General features: G+C 40.4%; 1 pseudogene across 1 annotated transcript; it reads left to right on the forward strand.

The window, feature by feature from the left end:
* Positions 1–11,662: 11,662 nt before the first annotated feature.
* LOC105525490 lies at positions 11,663–16,108 on the forward strand (annotated as a pseudogene). Its single transcript, XR_001003926.1, has 2 exons — positions 11,663–11,696; positions 14,847–16,108. The product of XR_001003926.1 is annotated as an NADH dehydrogenase [ubiquinone] 1 alpha subcomplex subunit 9, mitochondrial pseudogene (transcript).
* The last annotated feature ends 258 nt before the right edge of the window (positions 16,109–16,366 follow it).

Consider the following 16,366-nt stretch of genomic DNA (forward strand, 5'->3'; position numbering starts at 1 on the left):
AATTATTTTTGTTAAAGTTTAGATCCATCCCTTGTTTTAAGTGAAAATGCTAAATAGCTGCTCATCCTCAGGCCCTTGTTTTAAGTGAAAATGCTAAATAGCTGCTCATCCTCAGGTACTGGAGAGCTTAGGGGATTTCACTGTGAATTGGGGTGGACAGGCCTTAAAGGTTAAGTAAGATATAGGTAGATGGAAAAAGTGGAAGAATTTTCTTGGGGTGAGGAAATGTATTGCTTGCTCTTATCACTTGGTACATCCTGTGTTCACACCATGTCTTTTAGCTCCTGAGAATGTTGATGGGAATCTAATGAAAGATGGGTTGTTATTAATTAATGCTCATGTTCTTCTCCCTTCCTCTCTTCAGGAGTTGCTTGTGATTTAGCTCTGCCGCACATTGTGTTGGGCTTTCCCAGTGGTGTGCTCTAAGAGATTCATATAAGAGAAGTATACATAGTACACTGTTTCTGCCATCCAGATCACCTCAGCAAATATTTCCATAATATTTATTATGTGCCTGTTACATGCTAGTCAGTTGGCATGACCAACTGGTGATGCTGAGATGAGTAAGATGTGTCATTGCCCACTAGGCCTTTACAGTTGAATAGAATTTGCAGTCTCATTCAGGATACAAGACCTGCAAACATGGGATTAGCAAAAAAGTATATATTTAAGATTAAAAAAAAAAAATTAGTGAACCAAGACCAGCAAATGTTATTGGGGTTCAGAGATGAAAGGGGTTAGGATTTGCCAGAGCAGTAAAAACAGGGTTCATTAACAGTTTTATCCAGAGTATGGAGTGGGGAAGGGCTGGGGTGAGATGAGTGAGATATGGGTCTTGCCACTGCTAATGAAAGGAAATTGAAAATGGCTCATTGGATTAGAATAAGATACTTATACCTTCTAAAATTGTTGATGGAGTCATAGGCAGAAATTGGGAAGGGGAGATTCCACCAATTAGCATTTTAAGTGAGGAGTGTAAAGATACCAGTAGCTAATGTAAACAACACCAATAATAACAACTTAATCCCTGAGATCACAATTTTTAGGAAAAATTTCTTATGTTTATTTATATTTTGGCTCCCTTGAGTAGCTTTCCTTTGATTAGGGAATGTAGTATCCTCTGTGTTAAAGTAACTTTACTCTTGTTGGATTTTTAAAAGATGCAAAATCAGACACCGATTAAGACACCAGTAGGCCATATTGCCATTTCCATTTCCCATATGCATTGATTACTGTGTAGCAGTATTCCTGATGATTGTTGAATATTTATGAGGTGATCTCTCCCCAAAAAGCCCACCAAGTGAAGAACTCCTTTCATTTTTTAAGTTCCTGAAAATTACCTAAAACTCTTCTGTAGAAGATGGCTTTTACAAAGGCGATTCTTTCCTTCTTCTTTCCCCCAACCCATAGTAGCTTAACTTAAGTACCCGGTGGAGATAAAGATAAATGTGGGAAACTTCAGGATGAAAGGAACATTATTAGAGACCAGAGAAGTCCAGGGAGGTCATATCAGGCTTAAAGTGGAAACTATGTTACAACCTAAGCAAGGAGCAACTGATAGGTCTATAAATAGGGTTTTATCTCCTCCTAGAAAATTTTTGGCATGGTTGTAGCTTTCCATGTGGGGGACTATTATATTTACTAAAAATAAACCGCTTCAAAAATAATTAAAATGAGTCCCACTGAACTCATTTATGTTATTAAAAGTAAAGTCATAGCCTGAAAATAAGTTTATAGAGTTTGGCATGTACTAATTTTTAGGAACATTTTGATATTGCAGCCATTGCTTAGATATGGGATAGAATGGTCTAGCCCAGTGGATTTGTTTGGATTAAAATAGATTACCTTCTCAGAAAATAATGTTGTTTCAGCTTTTTTCCTGCTAGTTCAGAAGACCCTCAACCTCCTTTGCGTGCCTTCAGACTCATAAGTTGGCATTACAAGTGAATCATCGAGGGAAGTGGCAGTAGTTCTAATTCTCCAGGAATCTCATACAGTAAAGCTGCTTGAATATGGCTATTCAGAACAGAGAGATATAGAAATGGGCAGTGGTATCCCTTCCATTGGTATTCCTTCTGGGAAACAAAAACCCTTAAGCTGTCTGAGTCTGTTTCTCACACTTCTGTTATCCTGATTGTAGCCCTTTAAATTGTGGAGCAAATTCTTGGCATCTGTCTGCCTGTCAGCTAGCTAATCTCTGACACCCCTGGGTAGCTTGTTTTCTTCCTATGAGTATATGTGAAATTTGTAAAAAAGCATCTATTAATTTACGTATCCTGTTTGAAGTTTTGCGAAAATTCAAATCGGGCAAACAGTAAAATTGCTTGAAGCCTGTTTCTCAAAGTTAATTTGACCATAGAGTACTTTTCAAAATATAATGAATTGAACCACACGGCACCAGTATGACTCATGTACAATGTGTGTGTGTATTAAAGTCACCAGAAGTAGTGTTAAAAAGATGAATTAATGGCTTCAAGAAGTGACTTCAAAGTTAAATGATTTTAAATACAAAAGTTAAAGAGATTCAGTTATAGTTTGTTTAAAGAGCAAAAAATCATGACTTTGTTCAAATTAAGTAAATATATATGATTATCAATCATCAAAATAGATTACATTTGTATTGTCTATGCCTTTGGGTACAGGTTAAAAATCATCTTAATCATCTTCTTTTTCTGCTTAGAAAGAAAGTAAGGCCTGGCACAGTGGCTAACGCCTATAATCCCAGCACTTTGGGAGGCCGAGGTGGGTGGATCACCTAAAGTCCGGAGTTCGAGACCAGCCTGGCCAACATGGCAAAACCTCTCTATTAAAAATACAAAAAAATTAGTCAGGTGTGTTGGCTTGTGCCTGTAATCCCAGCTACCCAGGAGGCTGAAGCAGGAGAATTGCTTGAATCTGGGAGGCGGAGGTTGCAGTGAGTCGAGATTGTGCCACTGCACTCCAACAGGAGTTATCCCATGTTATCCTCATTTCTAGAAGACATCGCTCAGAGACACTGCACTTTTCATGATAGATTGTTGCATACTAAGTAGAAACTATATTTGTATTTAGTATTTTTCTTTTGAATGAAGAAAAATATTGCCAGCATTACTTTTAAAATTGTTGTACCACCTTTTGAAACCTTGTAAAATGCCAAAACAGAGTTATATATTTCAAGTGTATCTGACTTCCTAATTACTTTAAACCTTTTACTGCTGTTGTTCTTTTTCTTCCCTTACAACCTCTCAACTCCCTTCTTTCCCCCCATACTTTAAAGAAGGAAACTGAAATTCCTGATGTAATGTATATTTTTTCATATATATGTTTAAGAGACTGGGTTTTGCTATGTGGCTTAGCCTGGTCTCAGATTCTTGGCCCCAAGCGATCCTCTCACCTTGGCCTCTTGAGCAGCTTCAACTAGAAGCATGAGCCACCACTGCACCAAACCTGATACAATGATTTTCTGAAAGATAGTGAGATGAGAAATTGGGTGAAAGAGACTTGGCAAGTTCACTGAATTCCTTGAGCCCCAAACCCAAGTTTCTGCCTATTTAATAGCTTTCATCTGGTATTTTTTGTTTTGTGATTCATATTTACCAGTTGGCTACTGTGGTGGTAATTGTAATGATAAAGATAGTATATAATACTCTGTTTACATCATAGTTTAACATACAGATGTTGACCTATCCACAACTTAGAATGGTTCGACTTAACAGTTTTCTGACTTTACAGTGGTACAAAAGCAATACACATTCAATAGGAACCAATGTTCATTCAGTAGACACCGTCCGAGTACCCATTTTTTCACTTTTATTACAATATTCAGTAAATTACATGAGATAGTCAACACTTTATTATAAAATAGGCATTGTGTTAAATGATTTTACCCAACTATAACCTAATGTAAGTGTTCTGAGCATGTTTAAGGTAGGCTAGGCTAAGCTATGATGTTTGGTAGGTTTAGGTGTGTTAAATGCATTTTTGACTTACTGTATTTTCAACTTACAATGAGTTTATAGGGACAAACTCCCATTGTAAGTTGAAGAACATTTGTTCTCTATTTGGGTTTGACAGTGTCCCTGTAATGTAGGCATTATTAACTTCATTTTACAGCTGAAGAAGCTGAGAGTGTCCATATTTGACTTTCTGTCATTGTACGAATTCAAGAATGGTTAAGTTAAAATTTTATTTCTATCATTTTGGTGTGGAATAGTTAGGGATAGTAGATAAGAGTGATTCACCAGTTGACTTTTTGGCCTAAACTTCCTGCCTAGACATTTCAAGATTCTTTGACAGTCTCTGTCGTGGTCATCAAATTTGCACACTGTTGATGTGCTTAAAGCTTTCTGTTTCAAGTGAAATTTAGTTTTGGGCAGGGCACGGTGGCTCACACCTGTAATTCCAGCACTTTGGGAGGTCAAGGCAGACAGATCCCTTAAGGTCAGAAGTTCGAGATCAGTCTGGCCAATGTGACAAAAACCCGTCTCCACTAAAAATACAAAAATTAGGCCGGGCATGGTGGCTCAAGCCTGTAATCCCAGCAGTTTGGGAGGCCGAGACAGGTGGATCACAAGGTCAGGAGATTGAGACCATCCTGGCTAACACGGTGAAACCCCGTCTCTACTAAAAAAAATACAAAAAACTAGCTGGGTGAGGTGGCGGGCGCCTGTAGTCCCAGCTACTTGGGAGGCTGAGGCAGGAGAATGGTGTAAACCCGGGAGGCGGAGCTTGCAGTGAGCCGAGATCCGGCCACTACACTCCAGCCTGGGCGACAGAGCAAGACTCCGTCTCAAAAAAAAAAAAAAAAATTAACTGGGTATGGTGGTAGGCGCCTGTAATCCCAGCTACTTGGGAGACTGAGCACAAGAGTCACTTGAATCCGGGAGGTGAAGGTTGCAGTGAGCCAGAATCATGCCACTGCATTCTAGCCTGGGTAACAGAGCGAGAGACTCCATCTCAAAAACAAAACAAAACAAAACAAAACAAAAAAAACAAAAAAAAAGAATTGTAAGTTAAAGTAAAATAATTTATTGTTGAAAACATTTAGGATTAAGTTTATCTGCATATAACAGTCTCCTCTTCCCCACACAGAGTCTTAAACAAGAGAGAGATTCATTTGTCTTTCATGAAAAAGAAGTCTGGAATTAGGCAGTCCAGGATGATGTGGTGCTCTATGGTTACCAAGAATCTAGGATCCTTACTGCTGTTTGCTTCTCTGACCGTAGGATGGGCCTAGATGATTGCTAACCTTCAGCCATCATTTCCCCCTTTCCACAAAGTAGTTTGAGAGGAAGAAAGAGGGGTGTCCCCTCCCCTACCTAAGAAAACTTCCAGGAAGTTCCACGTGACATTTCTGCTTATATCTCATTGGTCGGAATTAGTCTTAGGGCCATACGTAGCTGTAGTGGAGGATGGAAGATGTAGTCCTTTTCTAGTGAAGCGTGTATAGTAATATGCTAAAATGAAAACGGGGGTTTTGTTACTAAGGAAGAAGGGAAGAGAGGATATTGGGAAACCACTAGCGTTCTCAGCTCCAGGGCCTATCAGTGACCCAACCTTCTCTCTCACATGATGTAGAAGACTATTCTGTGGCTTCCCTGGGAGATTTTCAGTGAGTCTTTGCCATGTTTTCCAACAAGATGATTTTTTTCTTGAAATGTATATACCTTTATACAAAGTTTTTAAAAATTATTATTTTTTATTTTTATTTTTTATTTTTGAGATGGAGTCTCACCCTGTCGCCCCAGGCTGGAGTGCAGTGGCGCCATCTCAGCTCGCTGCAAGCTCCGCCTCCCGGGTTCTCGCTGTTCTCTTGCCTCAGCCTCCCGAGTAGCTGGGACTACAGATGCCCGCCACCTCGCCTGGCTAGTTTTTTGTATTTTTTTTTTAGTAGAGATGCGGTTTCACCGTGTTAGCAAGGATGGTCTCGATCTCGTGACCTCGTGATCCGCCTGCCTCAGCCTCCCAAACTGCTGGGATTAGAGGCGTGAGACACTGCGCCCAGCCTGTGCAAATATTTTTTAAAAACTGAATAATACAAGATTATGATAAGGATCACTGCAGTTTCCATTTTAAGATCAACTTTGAGTTTTTTTCCAAAATTGATTAGTTTATTGGAAATGGAGATTCAGATGGTATAGAATGAGTTTTTTGTTTTTGTTTGTTTCTTTGTTTTTGTTTGTTTTTTTGGTGGGAGGGACAGAGTCTTGCTCTGTCTGCCAGGCTGGGATGCAGGGGCGTGATCTTGGCTCACTGCAGCCTCCACCTCCTGGGTTCAAGCAATTCTTGTGACTCAACCACCCGAATAGCTGGGCTAACAGGTATGCGCCACCATGCCCGGCTCATTTTTGTATTTTTAGTAGAGATGGGGTTTCATTCTGTTGGCCAGGCTGACCTCATGACCTGAAGATATCTGCCCGCCTCGGCCCCACAAAGCGCTGGGATTACAGACATGAGCCACTATGCCAGGCCATAGAATGAGATTTTAAGTAAGAATAAAGTCTGTGTGAAATATTTAAATATCTGACCATTGGTAAAGGAAAAAGTGTGATTTTTTTTCTTTAGTTTTTTGAAGCCTGGGTAAGTCATTAGATTGTACATTTCTTGGAGATAGAGAACTAGCTTTTCTAAAATGTATGATTATTGTTTTTTGAATAAATAACATTTACATAAGTTAATATTTTAAAAGTACAAAATGGTCATGTCGTGAAAAGTTGCTCTCCCATTCCTGTCTTGAGTCCCCAGTGTCTTTCCGCTACAGGCATTGGGTGTTTTTTACTTCTTGTGTGTAATTCCTCCCTTTCTCTTTTCCTCCCATTTAAAAAACCACTGGTTTTAAAACCATTGCGAAACCTTTCTTTTTTCACTTAATGACATATGCAGTATGTATGGCTTAATGGTAAGGATACATTTTGAGAAATGTGTCGTTAGGTGACTTCATTGTGAAAACCTCATAGAATGTGAAAACTTACACAAACCTAGATGTATACCTGACTATGTATCATATATGGTACAGCCTAATGCCTTTAGGCTGCAAACCAGTACAGCATGTTACTCTACTGAATACTGTAGGCAATTGTAACACAATGGCAAATATTTGTATATTTAAACATATCTAAGCATGGAAAAGGCACAGTAAAAATATGATATTATAATCTTATGGGACCACTATGGCATATGTGAAACATTGTTAGGCAGTGCACAACTCTATTAGAGTATTTCATAATGGTATTTTAACAGCTTCCTCATCCCTCTCCCGCAAGGCTGTACTGTTCAGTGTTTCACTGTATGGGTAAGCCATAATTCATTAAACAGAAGAGTCTTGTCTTACTTTCATATCTGTACCTGCTCTGTAAACAGCATTCATTCATATTCAAGGAACTGAACTCTTGAATCTGTACAGAATATTTCTCTTCTTGATGGCTGAGTATCCTGACTAGCTGAGAGGATTTTCCCTTCTTTAAGGACCAAGATATTTAAGATTCAGTCATTTTGGAAATAAATCCTTCTAAATTGTGTTGTATAACTATAAAATTTATTTCTTCTTAACAGTAACATAGTGGGCATTTTTAAATGGTTTTAGCACAGTTATCAGCATCAGTATTGTTTAGGAATATAAGAGTAATATTTCAGGAGGTTTTGCTGGTTTTGCCTTACTATGACACCATTTTGACATATATCATCTATCTATTTTACCTGCTTTTTAGATTTTTTTTCTCTTCATCTTTCTTGTTTCCTATGTTGGCTGCCTCTAACATAGTATTCCTTTATCCTCTGGTACTTATTCCCCACTGCTTCCCAGTCCCCTTTCTTAATTTGCTTTGTAAATTTTTGGTGGAAAATTAGCCAGATAACCAGGACAGACATATTCCTAAAATAAAAATAAATAGATTCAGAGAGAAGGTCTGATGGAGTTTCCTGCTGATGAAAACTTTGGAATGAATGTTTTGGAATTCTGGATACTTAGAGGGCCTTTTTGCTTCCTGGTTATTGTGGTGTTCTAGGACAGCTCTATCTAATGGAACTTTCTGTGATGATAGAAATGTTTTATGTCTGCCCTATCCATTATGATAGCCACTGTCCTCAAGTGGCTCTTGAGCACTTGACATGTGGCTAGTATTAACTAACTGAAATTTTAATTTTAATTAAGTTAAATTCACATAAACACATATGACAGCTGGCTGCGTGTTAGACGATATAGTTCTAGACTGTAGTTAACTAACTTACATACAGCAAGTTTGATTAGAGGAGAGCTTGAACTGGGATACTATTATTTTGTTGTGCTGAGAAGAATAAATTTATAGTTTTGGAAGGGAGACAGTTTGGAATGTAGATTATCAGGATTATCAGATTAGCATAAAGTAAATGATTAAATTGGAACTGCTTTTTCATATTGACATTATGATTATTTCAAAGCGTAGCATTCTAAAGCCATTGATACCAGCATTTATTTGTGGTTTGTATTTGTGGCAAAGCTGTGAGTCCTTTTGGTAACTAGGGTGAAATTAGTAGCACTCTAACTTTATTTATAGGACTTGGTTAGACAGTTGCCTGAGTGCCAGAAACTCCTACAAATAACTTTGACCTTCCCTAACAAAAAGTCAAAGGATAAAACGTTTCATAGTAGAAGATCTCAGTTGTATCTGTCATACACAAAACATTACTTTCTAATGAAGAAATCTGTAACAAAAAAATGCATAAATAATTAAAGGTTTGGTAACCGCTAGGAAGAAAATAAACGGGCACAGTGGAAGAGAGTATAGGCTTGTGGGGAAAGACCTCCAACTAGATAGAGTAGTCTGGAGAGTTTTATTTGAGGAAGTGATATTTAAGCTGAGATCTAAAAGATAAGAAGGAGCCTGTCTTGCAAATAATGAAGCTGGAATGAGGAGGGATTTCAGAAAGAGGGAATGAAGGGGTGTTGGGGAGAGGAACTGACACAAGATCAGTGTCTTTAGAACAGTGATTGAGAGGAGATATGAAATGAAGTGAGATTGGAGAAGTGGGCACCTAGCAGGTCATGTAGGACCTTAAAGACCATCATAAGGAGTTTGGAAAGAAAAAAAATGTAATGTGATGCCTGCCGTAGAAGCAGGAGAGTGATATGATCTGGTGTTTGTTTTACAAAGTTTCTCTGGCTGCTGTGTGATGAGTGTTTTGGAAGGGAGCAACAATGGAAATGGGGGAACTAGTGTGATACTCAGGAAAGAGATGATGGTGGCTTGGGTTAAGGTGGTGGCAGTGGAGATCAAGTGAAGTCACACACACACAGAGCTTGCTATATAGGTTGGATGTGAAGGATGAGGGTAAGGGAAGGGTTTCTGGCTTTCATAATTGTCAGGTAGTACCAGGGGACTTCAAGGGTGGTGATGATGGAGAATTTAAGGACCCAGTTTTGGGCATGCTGAGTTTGACATGCTTGTGTGACAGCTAAGTAGTCATATTGGAGCGTGGGAAGAGGTCTCTGCTGGGGGTGTAACTTGGTAGTTACTGACATGTTGATGGTATTTGAAGTAATGGGAATGGATGAGACAACTTCTAGAGAGAAGATGACTCAGGATTGAACCCTTAGGAACACTTGCCTTTTAGAGGTCTGTCGAGGGAAAAGCCATAAAAAGATACTGAAACAGTAGCCAGTGATGCATGAAAAAAACAAAAAAATGACATTGTAGTATCTCAGAAGCTAGAAGAAGAGAATGTTTTAAGGAGGTTGTCAGTTTTGTTGAATCCTGCTAAGAGGTCAGATAAATGGAGAAGTAGTAGACCTTGATAAATCGATTTAATGGAGTGGAGGGCTTGGAAACTTTGTTTTGAGTAGACTGAAGAAAATGAGAGGTGAAAAAATTGAGACAGATACAGCCAACAACTTTTTCAAGACAATTTACCCTGAAGTGGTGTGCAGGGAAATAGCAGGGAGATGAGGGGTCAAAGGAGAACTTTAAAAAGTTAGGGTTCATTTAATCATTTACTTATTATAGGACATTAGATTTAGTGGTAAGAAGATACTGTCTGAATGCTTCTCATTTAAAATTACATACTTAGATAGAAAATTAGCTAAGAGTTTCTGTGTAGTGGCTCACAGCTGTAATCCCAGTATTTTGGGAGGCTGGGGCAGGAGGATTGCTTGAACCCAGGAGTTCAAGACTAGTCTGGGCAACATAGTGAGACCCACCCCTTCTCTAATTTTTTTTTAAATTAGCTGGGCGTGGTGGCATGTGCTTGTATCCTAGCCACTTGGGAGGCTGAGGTGGGAGAATAGTTTGAAATAGTTTGAGCCCAGGAGGTCAAGGCTTCAGTGAGCCACGATCCCGCCACTGCACTCCAGCCTGGGCAACAGAATGAGATCCTGTCTCAAAACAAACAGACAAAAAATAAAGTAAGAAAATTAGCTGAGAGTAGGTAGTGAAGAGCGAATGAGGGAGGTTTGAGGAGAAGCAAGAAAGAGTCATTTTGGGGAGTAGGAAAGCTTTCAAGGGCAGCTTTGCTGGATTGCTTGGCATCGTTGAGTGTCCATTTGAGGTTTGTGATCATGAATATATAGTGAAGTCAGTCAGCTTGGTTATGTGGTTTTTCTTCAGCAACATTCAGCTGATTGGGCACAGGCACTAGAAAAGGCAGACAATTGGATTTAACTGGGATTGGAGTTTTGTCAGATGGCAGTGATGGAGAGGACAAATGATTGAGGGTATTTGCAAGGGAGAGATTGTAATTATGGAACACAGCATCAAAATTGGACAAAGTGGGTGCAGAACCGGAGTGGGTAGGTAATGAAAAAGTGGTTGGGATGGGAGGACTTCATGAGGTCAAAAATTGTAGGGAGGGGATACCAGAGAAAGTTAGTTAGAAGTAAGGGAAGTTCTTTGAGAGTATAATTGAAACATAATAAAGAAAGATGAGTCTTTTAAGATAATGCAGCTTTCTTTTCTTTTCTTTTCTTTTTTTTTTTTTGTGAGACAGAGTCTCACTCTGTGGCCCAGGCTGGAGTGCAGTGGTGCAATCTCAGCTGACTGCAACCTCTGCCTCTAGGGTTCAAGCGATTCTCCTGCCTCAGCCTCCTGAGTAGCTGACACTACAGATGCACGACCACACCTGGCTAATCTTTGTATTTTCAGCAGAGACAGGGTTTCACCATGTTGGCCAAGCTGGTCTTGAACTCCTGACTTCAAGTGATCCACCTGCCTCAGCCTCCCAAATTGCTGGGATTATGGGTGTGAGCCACTGTGCCCAGTCAAGATAATGCAGTTTTCTGTTTTAGGGGTAGTAGCTCTGGGTTTCCTAATAACTGGGAGTAAGAGCTCTAACAAATCACTTATTTGCCTTTCCCAAGAGGCTAGTTTTGAGATGGACCCCTTTCTCCATGTATACATCTAGAGCTTAGTTTAGACATTATAGAAGGTAACCACTATTCACAGAAGTTTCTGGATCTGTTCTCTTAATGACATCAGTAGTAGCAGTGTTTTGGCCAGTGCACATGTACAGTATGTGTACACCAACTCCCAAACCCTATCTCTGTCATTTGTTGTTGTTTTTTACTTTTTACTTGAGATGAAGGTTTCACTGTGTTGCCCAGGCTGGTCTCAAACTCCTGGGCTCAATCAAACCTCCCGCCTCAGCCTCCTGAGAAGCTAGGATTACAGGCTCACACCACCACACCTGGCTTCATTTGTTATTTAAAGTCTTGGTAATGGGCAGAGGTAGAGTGCAGGGTTATATCCAAGGTAAGTTTTTCAGTGATTTCTTCCAGTCTTGATTCAGTTTTGTCAGTGAATAGGTATGGCTTAGTGGAAACGATCTTGGAGTCTTAAAAACTAATGTTGAACTTTTGGCTCTTTATTCACTAGCTGTGAGACCATGAGTGTATTATGTTACCACTTAGTGCCTCAATTTCCTTTGATCTGTGAAAAAGATAATAGGGCCTATCTTAAAGAGATATTGTGAAGATGCAATGAGATAATGCATGCAAAGTTGTGGCACATAATATGCTCTGAGTAAATAGTAGCTGCTGGTGGTGTTATATTGAAATCAGCAAGTAGGAATGTTCACTGTTTTGTCTTCCACGGTGGTTTACATCCTCTAACTGGAAAATGGCAACCATATCTACCCCTTCTCCCATGAGTCTCTACTGCTTCATGTGGCCAGTGCCTCTGTCTAGACCAGCTTCTCAGATGTCAGTGTGCCTGAGAATTACCTGGGGCTTTTGTTATCATTTGATTTTGATTTTGTAAGTCTAGGGTGGGGCCTGAGATTCTTCAAATCTAAGGAGTTTACAGTTGATGCTCATTCTGCTGATGCTGGTCCATGTGTCACATTTGAGTAGCAGAATTCTATTAGAGATTGCCCTGTGGGAATCCCTACTATTTTAAGCTGAGAGGAAGTGAGGGAAAAAGAGCCTCATTCTTTCAACTTTTTTTTTTTTCTTTTTTTTAGTCAGATTCATAGACAATACTCATACATCTCATCTCTCTAGCTCAGTGTTGTTTTGGTGAGTCTGTATTGTCTCTACCAGTCCAGGAAGTGATAGGGATATAATAAACTATGTAGAGAGGGTTGCCTCAGATTTCTTATGAAAAAATTTTAGTGCCTGATTTCTCAGGTACATTTTTGAGAAATTGTGCTGGCTCCTCCGGTATACGTACCTCCCCCCACTATCCTCTTATAACCACAGAGAAACTCGTATAAAACAAGTAGCCTCCCAGCCTGGCCAACATGGTGAAACCTTGTCTCTACTAAAAATACAAAAATAGCTGGGTGTGGTGGCGGGCTCCTGTAATCCCAGCTACTTGGGAGACTGAGACAGGAGAATCACTTGAACCCGGGAGGCAGAGGTTGCAGTGAGCTGAGCTCATGCCACTGCACTCCAACCTGGGTCACGGAATGAGACTCCATCTCAAAAACAAACAAACAAAACAAGTAGCCTCTTGAATTGTTGGAGTCAGAGGCAGAGAATCTAAAATGTGGCCTCAAACCCTTTCCGCCCACAAGACTCACATTACAAAATCCAGCATTTTTGAGATGTAGGAATTCAGGATGCCAGGTTAGAATTATTGGCAATACACATATTGCTGTCCCAGATTATGTGATTTTTCTTTCTCAGAAGCAAGCATGCCAGAAACTTCCTCTGTGGGCCCTCCTCAGAAGACTTTCTTCAGTGCTCAAATGGACACATTCTCTCCTCTGAACTCACAGACATGGTGATAAGCTATCAGTCACAAAGTCTGATAACGTGCTCTCCTGATAGAATGAAGTGTGTATGCATCTTAATCTCTGGATAATTCTTTTTAGAGTCTCTTTATAGTGTGGAGTTTTTACACCTTTTTGTCTCTTAATGTGAATTGTACGTAGTTACAAAGCATAGCTTTCCTTATTTGACTTTGATAATTGGAAAGAAATTTTTTTCTTCTCCTACCACTTTGTTCCCCTTTTTTTCTTTCTTGTTTTTTTTTTCTTTTTTTTCCTTTTTTTTAAAGGTAGAAAAATGTGAACATGCAGGAGCATGAATAAAAAAGATAGCTTCCCTGTGGGTTTTTGGTTTTTGTATGTATTCATAAAGGAAGCGTACAGAAGAGTTTTATTTCTAACCAGACTGACCACCTAATTTTAAAGATTATGATCGGAAAAAGAATAGATGCTTTTATAATAGGAATTTACAAGCCCTTCCTGTGGTTCCAAAGAAGTTTATGATGGTTCCACCCATGGAAGTTTTAGAGGTAGTTTTTTGCAGAGTTTTTATGACATATTTAAACTTTGCTTTATTTTGAGGGTTTCTTTTCTTGGTATTTTTCTCCTGCTTTGCTGCAGGGTATGTGTTTTATCGTTATGTTATGTTACGTTACGTTACGTTACGTTACGTTACGTTATGTTAGAGACAGAGTTTTGCTCTTGTTGCTCAGGCTGGGTCTCGGCTCACTGCAACCTCTGCTTCCTGGGTTCAAGCAATTCTCCTGCCTCAGGCTCCTGAGTAGCTGGGATTACAGGCATGCGCCACCATGCCCAGCTAATTTTTGTATTTTTAGTAGAGAAGGGTTTCTCATGTTGGTTAGGCTGGTCTCAACCTCAGGTGATCCTCCCGCCTCGGCCTCCCAAAGTGTTGGGATTACAGGCGTGAGCCACCGCGCCCAACCTTTTATCTTTATTCTATCCCAAACTTGATTAAAAGATAACACTATAAAGTTACAGTATGGCCGGGCGCGGTGGCTCAAGCCTGTAATCCCAGCACTTTGGGAGGCCGAAACGGGAGGATCACGAGGTCAGGAGATCGAGACCATCCTGGCTAACACGGTGAAACCCCGTCTCTAATAAAAAACACAAAAAACTAGCCAGGCGAGGTGGCTGGCGCCTGTAGTCCCAGCTACTCGGGAGGCTGAGACAGGAGAATGGCGTAAACCCGGGAGGCAGAGCTTGCAGTGAGCTGAGATCTGGCCACTGCACTCCAGCCTGGGGAACAGAGCAAGACTCCGTCTCAAAAAAAAAAAAAAAAAAGTTACAGTATGAAGATCCAGAATTTCATTATATTTATTTTATTGATACTTGGTTGAGAATGAATGACTGCCAGTGGTCTTGGTGGCTCATGAGTGTAATCCCACACTTTGGGAGGCCCAGGCAGGTGGATCACTTGAGGTCAGGAGTTTGAGACCAACCTGGGCAACATAGTGAAACCCCGTCTCTACCAAAAATACAACAAAATTAGCCAGGCATGGTGGCGTGCGCCTGTGGTCCCAGATACTCTGGAGTCTGAGGTGGAAGGATCACTTGAGCCTGGGAGGCAGAGGTTGCGATGAGGCGCGATCACGCCGCTGCACTGCAGCCTCTGGGCTACAGAGTGAGACCTGTCTCAAAAAAACGAAAAAAAAAAAACGAAACAAAAAAAGGATTGTGGGAGAAGATGGTGGCTGCTGCACAATCCTGGGTTCCTGGGCCCTGCCACTGTCACGTTCTGCCATTACTTCAATAGCCACATCTGTGTGTCACGGCCCACTCCATTGCCAGCTTCATTATGCCCTCATACCACATGAGGTGGACGTTCCTCAGTCAGTGGGATCGTGACCACTGTGTCTGGAGCAACAGGATTCCTGGGCCAATGTGTTGTCAACCACCTTGGACGCATAGAGTCACAGGTGATCATTCCCTATCGGTGTGATACATATGACATCATGCACCTTCGTCCCATGGGTGACCTGGGCTAGCTTCTGTTTCTGGAATGGGACACGAGAGATAAAGATTCTATCCGACGAGTAGTGGAACACAGCAGTGTGGTCATCAATCTTGTTGGACGAGACTGGGAAATAAAAAACTTTGATTTTGAGGATGTTTTTGTGAAGATCCCCTAAGCAATTGCTCAGGTGTCCAAGGAAGTTGAAGTTGGAAAATTCATTCATGTTTCACATCTGAATGCGAATATTAAAAGCTCTTCTGGATATTTGAGAAATAAGGCTGTTGGAGAGAAAGCGGTGAGAGTTGCATTTCCAGAAGCCATTATCATAAAGCTGTTGGACATCTTTGGAAGAGAGGATAGATTCCTTAATTATTTTGCAAATATGTGTTGGTTTGGTGCTATACCCCTTGTTTCCTTGGGCTGGAAGGCAGTTAAACAACCACTATGTCGTAGATGTATCCAAAGGAATTGTTGATGCAGTTAAGGATCCTGATGCCAACGGAAAAACCTTTGCTTTCATTGGGCCAAATGGGTACCTCTTTGACCTGGTGAAGTACATCTTTGCTGTGGCTCACAGACTCTTCCTTCCATACCCCTTGCCACGTTTTGCCTATCAGTGGATAGCAAGAGACTTTGAAATAAGCCCATTTGAGCCCTGGGCAACAAGGGATAAAGTGGAGCGGATTCACATCACAGACGTGACATTGTCTCACCTGCCCAGCTTAGAAGACCTTGGTATTCAGGCACCACCACTGGAACTCAAGGCCATCGAGATGCTGCGGCGTCAGCGCACTTACTGCTGGCTGGCTGCTGAAATTGAGGATGTGAAACCAGCCAAGACCGTCACCATTTAGTGCCTCCTGAGTAACTCTTGGTTTTGACGTCTTTTGGGTCAGCCCATGTGGTTTGAGCACCCAGCCAGGTGGTCTTTTTAGACAATCCTGTACACATGAATAGGATCCCACCATTAAAACATTTAAGGTTTAAAAAAAAAAAGAATGAATGTCGAGTAACAACAGACTCTTCAAAGAGTTCGAAAAAATGAATCTCTTGTCAGTGTAATTTTAATATAGTTATTTAGAGTATAGTATAGGGAGTGTTGGTGACTTAAGATTTAGGGCATGAGCTATGAAACTAGAGAGGAAAGTTGTGTTTAAAAACTGATTATGGACATGTAAAAGAGTCTAAGTAACATTTTATGGAAAGTCAAGATTTTCTTTTTTATTTAGAAAATAG

The sequence above is a fragment of the Colobus angolensis genome, unplaced genomic scaffold, assembly GCF_000951035.1.
Source record: "Colobus angolensis palliatus isolate OR3802 unplaced genomic scaffold, Cang.pa_1.0 Scaffold539, whole genome shotgun sequence".
NCBI classification, from domain to species: domain Eukaryota; kingdom Metazoa; phylum Chordata; class Mammalia; order Primates; family Cercopithecidae; genus Colobus; species Colobus angolensis.